Source organism: Myodes glareolus, chromosome 26 (genome assembly GCF_982192425.1).
Source record: "Myodes glareolus chromosome 26, mMyoGla1.1, whole genome shotgun sequence".
Lineage (NCBI taxonomy): Eukaryota > Metazoa > Chordata > Mammalia > Rodentia > Cricetidae > Myodes > Myodes glareolus.
The window spans coordinates 43,527,873-43,542,066 of record NC_142051.1 but is presented as its reverse complement, the minus strand read 5'-3'; positions in this window follow the sequence as shown (position 1 = coordinate 43,542,066).

Below are 14,194 nucleotides of genomic sequence, written 5' to 3'. Positions count from 1 at the left end.
CACCTTTTCCCTGCCACCTATTGCCGTGACTGTGGCATCCCTAGGGGTTTCAAGGAGACTTTTGTGCCCGATAGTACATTGTATTTTTACTCCGAGTTTCGGAGCATCCAAATGTGCTTGGCAGCTTGTTTCCGGTGTTCTCGCTGTAAGCGTCTCTTTATAGGCACAGCACGTGGGCTTCTGGGTGGGTTGGCTACGGTTCTCATCATCTTTGCCAGGTTTGTCCCCGTTACCCCAGGACACAAGTGCTGCCAGTGTTTGTACCACGCACGAGCCTAATTAGCAGCTTTAAGCAATCAGTACATCAAGTGCCTTCCTCCTCCTGTTCCGGAGACTTTCAGACAGGCCTGCAGCGCTGTTCCCTGTAATGCATAGCAATTCTGCCCTCCGTGGACTCCAGCATGGGCTCCCCGTTATGTCACGTTACCCATATCACGAGGCATGTGGGCTGTGCTGGACATACTTGTGTTCCTCAGAGGCACCTGCTAGGGGACTCTTGGAGAGTTGGTCTCAGATAATATGTTTCTGTTGCAAAAAGGAAAAAGAAAAACAATATTAATTAGGTGAAATTCCCGAGCCAAAAATTATACTAGCTGTCTTACATACATTTTCTCATTTAATCCTCACGGAGCTCTACTAGAGACGGAGTTCTGAAGCCGTTTATCAATCCATCTATAAATAATATCAAAAGCGGAGTCAGTTCCCAGACCAGGCTCTGTGGAGGTGAGGCTACCAAATGCAAATTAGGAAGAGACAGTTTCTAGAACAAATAGTTCAAGGAAATCACTAGCTTGGAAACCAGTGATTGTAAACACCCTGGGTGTTGTGATGCTCACGGCATGATCAGTATCACTGCTGTGGTGACCATGGCTACAGCTGCATCTTTAGAAGAGACACAATCACTAAACACTGTTTCTCTTGCAGTAACTGGGGTGTAGGGAATTAACTTACTAGTCCAAGGTTCTGTTCACATAAGAGTACAAAAAACGATGTTGTGGAAGTGTTGAGGCAGTGCCGTGCAGTGGTTCTGAATGAGAAAGGACCAGACTCCTTGGCTTTAAACTTAAAGTCTGCTTTCTAGTTGTTTCTTCTAAGAGGAACTTCTTAGCTCCCTGCCTCTTGGCTGTCTCTGTGTGCAAAATGGAGAGGATAGTCTTGCTCACTCATGGTTATTTCTCTTGTTATAGATAAGGACACTGGAGCAGAGGTTGTCATCGAGGGTCCAGGACCAAGTGGCAAAGTTGGGGTTTGGATAAGTTGATACATCTCCCTGCCCGGTACATGTTGCCTAGTTATATTCCAAGTAACAACGATGTCAGGTTCATCCAGTGCCCCTCTTACAGTGGTAGCTGCTGCCTTTTAGACATAGTTTATCTGATGTGGGATTCCCCTCTGTATGCTGTGAATACCATTGGCTAATAAAGAACCCACTTTGGGCCTCTTGCAGCACAGAATAGGGGAAGGAAGATAGAGGGGGAGAGTGGATGGAGGAGACAGACATGCCCCGGAACCCTACTGGTAAACCACGAGCCTCATGGTAAAATATAAAATCATAGAAATGTGTTAATTTAAGATATAAGAGCTAGCCAAAAAGAAGTGTGAGCTAATAATAGGCTAAGCAGTGTTGTAATAATAAAGTTTCTGTGTGGTTATTTCGGGTCTGGGCGGCTGAGAAACGAATGAGCAGCCTCTGACTACATTTATCCCTGCTGGAATTCATGTTGAAATATTGTTGCCAGTGGAGTGGTGTTGGGGTGTGGTCTTTGAAGACCAACATCCTCCCCCTGAGACCGGGTTGCTTCTCTCAGGAATGGATTCATTTTCAGGAGAGGTCACCGTTAGGCATCTGCCTTCTTCTGTCCCCTTCTCTTCCCTGCATATATTTGGTTTCCACACTAACACATACTCCTGCCATAGGATGCCACCTACCACATTATAATCCATTGTGAGGCTCATGCAACCAAAACTTCCCTGCCTCCAGAGCCACGAGATAAATAAAACTCTCCTCTTTGTAAACCTCCTACTCTCAGGTGTTCTGTTCTTTCCAAAAGCCAAATGAGGCTAAGACAAGGTTAAAGAAAGTAAAATGCTGAGATGGCCCTCAGATTGTCGCTGGTCCTCTGCGGTTTGAGAACTTGCTCTGGACACATTTATAAAGTATCTCCCAGGAGCACTGTCAAGAGCAACACAGTCAAGAACAATGTGTTTAAATATATGCTCCGGTGTGTGCACATGGAAAAGGCTTAAGGTGGACAGAGAAATTGAGATCCACCTTAAAAGGATCCTTGGGTAACTGGGTGCCTGGTTGGGGGTGTGGTTACTTCCTTTGTAGAAGAGTTTTCTTTTGGGAAGGAAAGGGAATGAAAAGAATGAAAGGGATGTAGGCAATTGGTTCCCATGGAAAAATTTCAGACCTCCACCGAGGTGATTATACTGTGTAACTGGTATCAGAAGGTTACACTGCCAAGTCTATTTGTTCTCTGTGGATGTCTCTGTGGATGTACACAACAAGCTTAGTATTTGTTCTGGGACATGGACACACACACACACACACACACACACACACACACACACATCCTATTCTGGTTTTGCTGGGACTGCTTAGCTGTCAACACATTCTTGACTTAGCTTTGGTGCCAGCTGATAACCCCCATTGACATCTTGAAAATGCTGGCAGCTTCACAAGCCAGCCCTCACCTTGGGGTGGATTGTTCTAGAGCAGAACAGCTCCTCCCCTTTCTACCAATCACCACAACCTTATTAGGACCAAATATGTTTCCCCTTTACTTCAGACATGCGTCTTCTTGCCTGGCCTCTTGTTTTCCTCTTGTCCAGATTTGTGAAGAAGATTCATGGAAAGCCGCTACCATTTATCTGGTCCTAGGAATAAGATTTGCTTCTGTGAGGCTTTGGATGGCTTGCATCCTACCCCACACCCCAGCCCTATAGAACATGGTGCACACACACAGTCAATTGGAAACCCATTGTTTATATCTTTGTATAACACAATGCACACACAGTCAATTGGAAACCTATTGTTCATATTTCTTTTAACCATGCACCAGGTTTGGACTTTACTTCTTCCTGTCCCTCCCACCAGGGCTACCCTGCCCCAGATCCTGTACTGTTGCACCAGGCCATCTGTGTGGAAGCAACCTGCCCCGTCTTCTTTCCTTCCATCCCTCCCCACTCAAATCCACTCCCACAATTTACTTCCTGAAATGTAGATCTGATCTTGTGAGTTCTTTGTTCTGAATTCTTCAGTGGTTCCCTTAGTATCTCCAAGGCTAGGGATCTGGACTGGCTCATGATCAAAATTTCTGGAATACATTGGGCCAGAACATTCCTATTATACCCATGGAATACTCATTCTGAGAACTCTTAAAATGACTTGGTTTTGAAAAATGCATTGCAGTTTGCAGACCTTTACACACAGAGGTAATACTCTGTTTCATCTTGGAGGACAGCTTTACTTATAATTTTGTTTTTTAGTGGCTCTTAGGGTCTTCTTAAGGGGAAATTGTGTTCATCTATTACAATAAGAAATAGGATGTTGGAACTGGAAGGGATTGAATCCTTGACACGATACGTCTAACTTTACTAGGCTCTATAATACGGTGTGGTTCCTAACTGCTGACTGAAGGGCACAGATTCAAAATGCCCGAAGAAATGTATGAATCCTCACTACTAACCTCAGCCAAACTCGACAAACTGCACAGCTCTTCACTCACAAACACTGGGAAAACACAAAGGAACAATTTTGATTTTAATTTCTTGACTTGATTTCCTCATGCGGTAATAGATATTAACTAGGATGACATTGAAGAGATGGGGAAACTGAGGCACAGAGCATGACTAGGAGGGTTCCCAGGTCAGAGTTGGTAGTCAGTCTCAGCTTCTTATTCAGAAAACACGCACACACGTCTCTCTAATTGCCCCCACCCCTATGGAAGATAGCCTATACCAACTGTGGTGACTATTCTTGGTTGTTCGCTTGACTACATTTGGAATTAATTAAAACCCCCAAATGGTGGGACACACCTGTGAGGGATGTTTTGCTTAATTGAATTATTTAAAGTGGAAAGAGTTCCCCTCTAGTCTGGATCTTTGAGGTGGGAAGACACACTGTGAATCCAGATCTTTTGAGATGGGAAGACCTACCTCTAACCTGGGCCACATCTGCTGGAAGTTTATGTAAAGGACATGGAAGAGGGAATAACTCTCTCTCTCTCTCTCTTTCTCTCTCTCTCTCACGCGTGCACTCTTCTTCATAACCTTGCTAGCTAACCACGTCTATTCCTTCACTAGCATTAGAGCCTACTTTTTGGGATTCTGGTACACTGAAGACCAGCTGAGAAACTCATGTGGAACATCATGGTTTCATAAGTAGTGTCTTCAGAAGAAGAACTCCCAGTAGACATAGTGGACATGTGGGTCCAATGCCATGGTAGATGCTTCGACAGTATGAAGTAGGGTGGAGCCACATGACCTTTGATTGTAAACCTCAGGTCACAGGTTAAATGTGTCTCATTTACTAGTTCGCAGAGGGTGATGCCTACAAAGCTTCCCGCTCTTTCTTCAATTAATTGATTTACTTTACCTTTGTAATTCCCACTTGCTTCCCCACAGTCAACCATGCATTTATTGTGTATCTTTTGGCTTCAGAATTATTAATTTGTATCCTCATGGGAAACTGTTTTATCAATGAGAATATGTGTTCATGGATATCTACCTTTTCTTTTAATAGCATAGGTTCCACTCATCTCCTGAGCTATTTGGTCAGCTCTTACTTTCATGCTCCCTTAAATGAGACTATTTCATATACCTGTAAAATATTTCAATTACATTGTCACATTTTGTATTACACTCCAGTCTTCTAAATTAATTATTTTAAACTTTGTTTAAAATGTACTCTGTGTGCTAAGAATTTGTAGAGTTAGTTTTTTATTGTTTATTTTGTTTTGTGTTTTGTATTGCTCGTGTGTGTGCATTTTATTTCTTGTTTTTGTTTTTCCAACAGTTTATATATTATTTGACAGAGACTATATTGCATATCTGATACTTTGTAACTATTTTACTCTCTTTTCGTCCCCTTCCTTCTAGAAAGAGACTCCCCTTCTTTCTAGTTCTCAGATGGAAACACCATTAAAGAAAATGACACTCTGCTCCCACAGCTAAAAGTCATTAGTCAGCAGTTCTTGAGGACGGGATTGGGGCCGTATGTGCTCACCTCCCCTATGTGTGATGGAAACTTGGAGGGCCCAATCTTGTACAGGTATCCATAGCCATTGTGTGTTCAAGGGTGCAACAGCCATGTAAGATCTGGATAGCAGTGTTTCATGGGACTCCTCCCCATCCTCTAGCTCTTCAAGTCTTTCTGCTTCCTGCTCTGTGATATTTTATGTCCTTAGTGGGTAGTTCTAGGGTTTGGGCAAATTCATTATGCCATGTGTTCACCACTGCAGGGTTGTGTAAAACAGATTCACCAGTCTCCTGCTCCTCACCCGGTCAACTCATCCCCACTTCCTGGCACCTGACAACCCTTCATTTGACTATTGACTGTAGGTTTGCCATTTACAGAATGCCAGTAAAAGGAATTCTGAAATGTATAGTCGTTTCTGACTGGTTTCTTTGAATTAGTAAATGCTTACATGTCTTTGTACACTTTAATGGTTAATTGTCCAGTATTATCCTATTGTACAGGAGTATTGTGTAGCTGACTTTTTGTTTTTGTTTTTACTCTTTGGGGGCCCACCAGCCAGCTCCCAGATAAATACATGGAGATTTATTCTTACTTAAGAATGCCTGGTTTTAGCTTGACTTGTTTTCAGTCAGATTTTCTAACTTAAATTAACCTGTTTCTCTCTTTCTATATTTTGCCTCTGGACTTTTTTTTTAACCTTTCTTTATTCTATATGTCTGTCTTTCTTTTTAACTCCATAGCTGGTTGTGTAGTTGGGTGGCGGACCCTTGGTGTCCTCGTCTCCTTCTCCTTTTCTGACTCCCTCCTCTTCTCTTTTCTAGATTTCTCCTCCTATTTATTCTCTGTGCATACCAGCCCCACCTCTTCTTTCTCCTACCTAGCTAATGGCCATTTAGCAATTTATTAGACCAATCAGGTGTTTGAGGCAGGCCAAGTAACACAGCTTCACAGAGTTAAATAAATGTAGCATAAAAGAATACAACATATCTTTGCATCGTTAACAAATACCACAGCATAAATGAATGTAACACATCTTAAACTAATATTTCACAACAGGATAGTTTGTTTACACATTCACCTATTGAAGAACATCATGGGTGCTACCAGCTTTTTTATGATTGTAGTTAGAGTTCCTGTACAAATTGATAGTCTGGCTGGGGATTTTAGAGTCGCTAGAGTGCCTAATTCGCCTGCAGTAAGTCGTGGGTTTAATCAACAGGGCCAGGGCCACGTAAACCAGGTGTGGTGGTGCATGCTTATAATATACGGGGGGGGGGGGTGGTGAAGACAGAAGGATCGGGTCATCCTTAATTATGTAGTTAGACTGAGGCTAGCCTGGGATACCTGAGGCCTTCCCTCAAAAAAAAATCATGTATGTGTATAAAAAATCTTAGTAAGTGAAAGTTTTCAAAATATATATGTATGTATATATCACAGTCTGCATGCCATAAATATGTACTTTTTAACCAATAAAAACTTCAAATTCTTTCAGCATGACTGCCATTTTGAAATCCTATCAACAATAAATATACTTCCTTTATTGTGATAATTCTAATTTTCAACTCCACACAATGTATATTCACCTGGAAGGAGAGTCTCAATGAGAAATTTCTGGATCAGGTTAGCCTGTGGGCATGTCTATGGGGGGTTCTTTTGATTGTGTGAATTGATACGGGAAGTTCCAGCCCACAGCGGGTGGCACTATTCCCAAGGCAGGGGATACTGGACCATCTGAGGGTTGAGAGGGGACTGAGTGCTAAGCATTTATTCTTTCTCTGCTCTTGACTGAGGATGGGACTAATTGCTTCAAGTTCCTGCCTTGACTTCTCCGAAAGGCAGGCTAATAAACCCTTTCCCACATAAGCCACTTTTTGTCAGGGTTCTTATCACAGCAGCAGAGATAAATAAACAGTGTGTCCTTAGCCATAGTTGGCACTCTTTGTAAGCAGACTGGAATCAAGCCATCCTAAAGGATAGGAAATGACATCTTGTTTTTTGTGCACACATTGCTTTAGCTTTGAAGAACATATTGTGTTATGTGCATCGTTGTGTTTTTACAATAAGTCACCTTGTTACATACAGGTGGAATTCATGACTTCTTGGTGTTGTGTAATATTCTAACTCTTATAGATCACAGTGGGAGGATTAAATCTCCTTCCCAGTCGGCAGCATCCCTGTAGATTATGTAAAAGCATTCTTAGGCAACCGCGGCTTCCGGGAACACTTCCAGGCGCCTACAGTGGTGATGTGTCCAGGGGTGTGTGGGCGAGTGCTTGATAAGGTGGCAGAGACATCTGCCTCATTTTCCACCACCCCCTCTGATATGGCCCCATTGATAAAAGGTGTTGAAAGCACGCTGTGACATTCTGAGTTTGGAGTCAAGGTGGCCACCACCAGCGGGTGAAGTTGTTGTGGGAAAAGGACACACTGGAGTCTGCGATGCCTTTCATCCCCATTCTGTGTTCCGTGTGTGACAACCAGAAAAAAAGTAGGTTTCATGTAAGTGACGGGGAGATGCAAAAAGATAAGAGGAAGGCATATTACAGTATAGAGTGTCTGCTGTGTTAACCCTGGTGTCAGGACATTCTACGTAGAGTCTTCTAAGATGGCACAGAGTCCTACAACAAGTCTTGGTCTCATTATATGAGGAGGAAGTTACGGTCAGTAGGGGTCGAGCCGCTGTCCCAAGAAGACTCAGGATGAAATGACATTCTGAGGTGGGGGTCTTTGTCACTCTGAAGTTCTCATTGGTCTCCCTGTGTCGTGGATCTGCTCACAGGAATCTTTAGCCATGGCCAAGGAGTTTGGGTGATATTGTTGGTGGTCTTTGAACAGCAAATGCCCACCGACTTGTAAAGGAGGGTGTTCACAAGGAAGTTAGCTCAGGTGACTAAGAGTCCATTGAAGAAGTCTGCGCATGAGAGGTTTGCGTTTGGGCAGCAAGGATCCCAAAGAGGCCCTTCCAAGTGTGAGGTTTAAGACGTCGGTGAAAGACGTCTTCATGGAACAGCGTGGACATTGTTTCTGAGGAGACTGGAAAGCACAAGCCCGAGGCAGGAAACACAAGCTATTGAGAATGGAATGCCTTTCTTTGGAATTGATGCTGATGTTGGATCTGGTTCCTTTCTAATTTGCCTGCTGACTGAAGGGAATTTACCTGTTATGACAGTTGGAGCCTTTCTGTCGGTGCCACGGTGGAACCTTGCAGGGACAAAGCCAACTGTGTGCTGTTGGATTGTGTTGGTCCCAGCTTTGAAAGACCGAAGCACACAGCCCTGAAGATACTGTAGCACACTTGAAGCAGCTGTTTATTGCTCTCTATCTACTGGGGATTTATTTGCCCTATTGAATGTAACTTAAAATAGTTTTTACCTTGTGATCTTGGCCTGGGATGATTAAATGGACTCCATTTCATCTCTCACTCAGTTTTATTCTCTGGGCATTGGTCTATCCATTTCCACACAGCCATTTCTCTCAATGCCCTGACCTTGGGAGTGCTGTTGGGCTTGGGAAGAGTGGAGGACTTGCTAGCCTACCGAGGGTTGACTGCCCCAAGCTGTCTGAGTTAGTGGCTTGGCCACTCCGTTAGCAAATTTGTTCTCATTGCTAGCTCGACCGTTTTCCTCACGTTGCGCCTAGAATGTGGGCCTCAGACCCATGCTTTCCTTCTCTGGAAAGCGAAGACAGATGATATTATAAAGCTGTGCTAAGGAACTATTCCTGACCTCTGACACGCGTGTATTCTGTAAATATTTTGAACAGGCAACCAGGGAGCTTCACTGTACTACCCAAAGTCAGTCCCATGGAAGGTTCTTTAGCCAAGGTTAGCAATGGTCAAATGCATGTGAGACCCCTGCCTTAGAGATCATAACTCTCCAGTCCACCGAAGAATCTCATGGATATGGTATCGGTTAAAACTTTTAAACCAACTTAAGCATGTGTATTAGTAACAACAACTCTCCAAAACCTCAGTAATTTAGAAAAATGCATATGTAGGTATATTGTATGATGTATGCATGTTTGTTTATTTATTATGTGTGCATACACTAAATGCATATACTGTTTCTCCCAGTCTTGGATCTGTTTGTGTGCTATGGATTGTATGGTTCTTTTTGGTTCAGCTTTCCCTCCTGGACTGGAATATGTTGGCTTCACAGAAAATGCTAGAAGTATGAGAGAGCCCTAACGAACTCTCATATGTAGATTTAAAGCTTGTACTCAGATAAGACTCTTCCGTGGATGCCCATTGGCTCAAACCTGTCACCTGGCTGAGCCCGAAGATGAGGTGAGGATAAACATCTCTCTCCGATGACGTGTAGCCAAGTCACGGGACTATGAGTAAGAAGGGGCAACGTGTTTACTAGTAGGAGGACAGCACTGGGAACGGAACATACTCTTCCACGCTATGGAAAATGTTTCTCGGCTGTCGTAAGCCAGGTTTTGTAAAGGCAAAGGCCAAGATGAATATTTCTGAGCCTGTGATTTATGGAGGGCCACCTCTCAAGAGAAAACTGTGTGGAGGGAAGAAGGAAAGGATAAGACTGGCTAAAGAGCAATGCTAGAAAAACGCGGGATTTCACTTGAAATCTAATCTGGATCCCATGAGGCACTGGAGTATAAACTGCATTGCAATGCCTTTCCTTGGTGTAAGAGATTAGCTTTAGTATGCCCCAATAATCAGTGGTTGGCTTCAAGCCTCTCTTCCCAGGAGATAAATATCTCCTAAGTGTGAGGAATGAGGAGGCTTCTTTCATTTGGGGGCAAGTTTTGGAGCCGGCCATCCTGTGTGTGCTTGGCAGCCAACACTTACCACAGCCGAGGGGTGGGTGAAACAGCTTCCTAAAGGAGAGATGGGAACCCTGCCCATCCTGAACAATTTATCCTTGATGGTTGACGACGAGCCACCCTTTACCATCTCTCCCCACTTCTTCCCTGGGTACCAGCAGTGTGTGTTCTGATGCAGCCCTGCATCACTCCGGTCAGCAGGATTTTTCACGTCCAAGTGTACCAACTCCATGATTCTATTTGGTGTCCTTCATGGAACCTCGTGGGAGAGATGATTGAAGGTCAAGACTGTGGTTGATGCTTCTCTACCACATCACTTCTTTCAATCCAAACTTGGTTGTTTGACATAGGCTCCTGGGGATTCTTGATGCATGGTGAACTTCTTTCCATTGGGGCAAGTTGACTTATTCTGTGATTTACAGTCAAAATTGAACACCAGAGAATTCATCCAACTAACCAACTCAGTACAAAACATATCTCTCCTGCTGCCACTATGACTTTACCTAACTGTGATCAGACTACCTTTATCTCACATTATTCCTATGAGTAGGGTCCATACTGGCTCGGGGGTCCCAGAGACACCAGGGAGTAGCCACAGTTTTAAGTTTGATGGGACTGTTACCCTGTTCCCTTGGAAATCAGAACCTCCAGGTCCATAGGACTTGAGCAAATAATAGGTTGTTGATTTCAGCTGGTAGCAAAATAAGTCACTCTAGTTCCAACTTGAAATTTCGGGACCCATGTGTTTAGTTATGAATGAGAGCTGTGTGTGTGTGTGTGTGTGTGTGTGTGTGTGTGTGTGTGTGTGTGCACGCACGTTGTGTGTGTTGACTTCTACTCTGGGTTGCATACCACCCACACTAGACCTCCCGTCTTCTCATCCACATCTTTAGGAGTTTGCTGCTCTGTTCCATTGGGCTGGATGCTTTGGACATGTGTAGTATGTGGTGGAAATAGTCCCTAATTATTCATTTATTATCAAACCTCTTCTGCTACTAAGAAGTTCTTTATTCTGAAGCAATGTTACCATGGAATCCCATGTCAGTAACACAGGTGATTTTTGAGCTTTGAAGAGTGATATTGCCGAAAGCTTTGCGAGTAGAAAGACAGTTCCATACCGCAACTATGTAGCAATGACAGAAAAGGTAAATCATTGTTTTTCCTATGATAGAAGAGTTACGATGTAATTGTTTTATCACCACGCAGTGGATTTGTCTCCTCCATAGGTGATCCATATCCAGGACTTGGTGTTCGCCTTAACCCTCTGCTTGAGTCCAGAGCACTTGTGTGACAAGTCAGGCAGAGCAGATCAGTGACTCACAGGTAGACAGCAAAGAGAAACTGAAGTGGAAGATCTGTGATGGCTTGTCCAGAAAGCTTCCCAGGGAAGATGGAGCTGTCTACACATGCTCTGTCGGGGAGGAACCCTAAAGACATTTCACTGAACGTCCTGGTTGCATCCTAGGTGCAACTGGTACTACACAATACAAGCACTGCAGAATGTCCTGTTCTAGCAGGAGTGAGGATGTGACCTTCGCTTCTCTGGACAGTTTCTCCTTATTTCATGCCATTGTAGTCTTGCTTTGGCCTATAGTTGTTCTGAACACTACAACAGGAGAGTGAGGAGTCGGTTGCCCGTGGCCTCCGAGGACCTGTTCTTCCACATTCTATTGCTGGCAAATTGGACCACCACTTGGTAGTAGTTAGATCATTCTTTGGAAGCAGGGGTCCACGCCTTTGAACATCTGTGTGGCTTTCACATCTTCCTTCAAGGCTGATCTAACAAGACTTACCACACAGTCTCTGGAGTGGTACAGGATAGAGGCTAGCTGACATCTCGGAGCTCAGTCATCCTACATATCAGGGTCTCTTTAATGGTGTGAGTTCTCTAATATACATCACAACACAGTGAGTCCACTGTCAGGGAGCCCATTGAACTCCATGCGCTGTTCTGCATTGCTGATCAATCGATCTGAGCTTGCCAGGCCCTCTTTCCTCCATGCATCCAAGGCACTCAGCAAAAGCTATCAAGCCTCAGCCTTTAAAGTTGTGATTTCCCTTCTTTTCAACAGTGTGATATTACCTAAGCCAGCACATCTCTTGAACCTTGTAGTCTGCCCAAGTTCAGGAAGTATCTTAGCATTTGTCTGGTAAGACCAACAGAGAGACTGGGGTCCAATAGTAAGGAGATGGGTGTTCTAACCCAAGCATACAGCCTCCTGAGATCATACTCAGTAATGACTGTTTCATGTTTGGATTATTGGAGACACAGTCTAAGATGGGGATCACTTTGCAAGGGATGAATTTAGGGCGTTGTCTTAGTAGAAATCTGTAAGGAAAGCGATGGAAACTTTGTTAAGATAAGGGTGCATCTGGATTCTAGTTGTGTCTGAGCTCCAGGGAGAATCCTAAAACACAAACGATGCTACAGGGTTGTCCCACCTGCAAGAGAGCGAGATAAGGTTTATGTCAGCACCAGACAGTTACTGACTTGAGAAAGGGGAACAGAGACTCCTTGAAAACCTCATGAAATCAGCTTTTCCCAAAGACTAAAGACAATCTTTATATTGAACACGACTTTGAGCCGTCAGTTACCAACGATGATGAATACATCAGCCTCGGAAAGATCTTGGACACCCAACCACCACAACTATAGCCACGGCCTGTGGTCTTGATATAATATGGAGCCAGAGCTTCTGTGGTTTGCAATATTTCCCTGAAGTTCTCAGGTTCACATTTAGTTTTCCCCAAATCATGTTAATGGTATTGAGAGAGCGAAGCCCCTGAGAGATAATTAGGATGAGATGACATCATATGGATGGAGGCCCTATCGTGGCATTATTGGCTTTGTAAGAAGAGGAGAGACCTCAACAGCATGCTTGCTCTGGTCTTATTGTTGACGGTCTCTGCCATGTTAGGAGAGAGTAGGGGCCCCTGGTGAGCATGGTAAACATACTAGTGACATTATCATGAACTTCCCAACCTCTGTACCTCTAAATTACTCAGACTCAGACACTCAGTCGTGGCAAAAGAAAAATAAAAGACCCGCATACATGCCATCCGCCAGGCGTTTGAATGGGATGGCTATGTAGGCCTATGACTGTGATACTACTCAGGTGGCAGGGGCTGGACGAGTTACAGAAAAACCAGGTATCTTTTATTTTGCCCCAGGAATGAGGGGGTTTCCTGTGTCTATATATCTCTCAACTTCAAAACTGGGAAAGCCCCTAGAAAACCTGAACGAGTTATCCAGTCTAACTAGGTGCTAGGAATATTAAGGGGAACGACAACACAGCCTGCTACAAGAACCGTGAAATTGTATACATTTCACTAAATGAAAATCTCTCAGAAGAGATGGCTGTTCCTGTTCTTTGAGGGGGAAGAACATCGGTCTCTGTGGAGGCAGACAAGCCATGGCATTAGTGGACTTTTCTAAAAGCAGCAGGCAATGCCGTGTCTACTGAGGACAATAACCCAACCTGCTTTCTTCCAAAGCCTCATCTGCCGTTGGAGGCCAGCTCCAACTCACGCTCCAACAATTATGATCACACTTAGAAGAAATGAAACACGCAGATACACAGCTAAATCTGCTCCTGGAATTCTTTCAGGATGGGAGGTGCCAGTCTTCTGTTTCACCGGGTCCTCTGAAGAACGTCCACATGTTTTTCCCCATGTCTTCCAAATATACTGGGTATCTAGACAATGCCCACATTCTTTCCTGCCTGTACTTAAAATATATTGAATATCTAGCGTTGAGCAAGAACATCTGTTGTCTATTATCAGGAGCAGAAGTTCAAATACTTCTGCCCACTGCATCTTGCCTTTTGGAGCTGCCAAGGAAAACATCACAATAAGGAACTGGACAGAAGGAGACCTTCCTCACAGAGAGAAGCCAAAGAACACAGTTGCCTTCAGTACTGAATATTGGTGCTTCTTAGCTGGTGGGTCCCTCTCAGAGGCAGATGTGGGATCACTGGCTACAGGCACCCCTCTGGTGCCCCAGCAGAAAGACTTGGCTCCTTATTCAAAGGGGACGAACATAGCAGTGGGACTAACTAGGTGTTAAGTAATCCAGACACATTGGCAGAACGGAGGAGCACACACCGACTGTGAAACAGGGAAAGACATCCGGACAAATGAGAGGCTCAGCCCGGACTGTAAGGGCTCTCTCTGGGTAAGAAGGTGTTCTTGGCCAAGTTCTTTGTG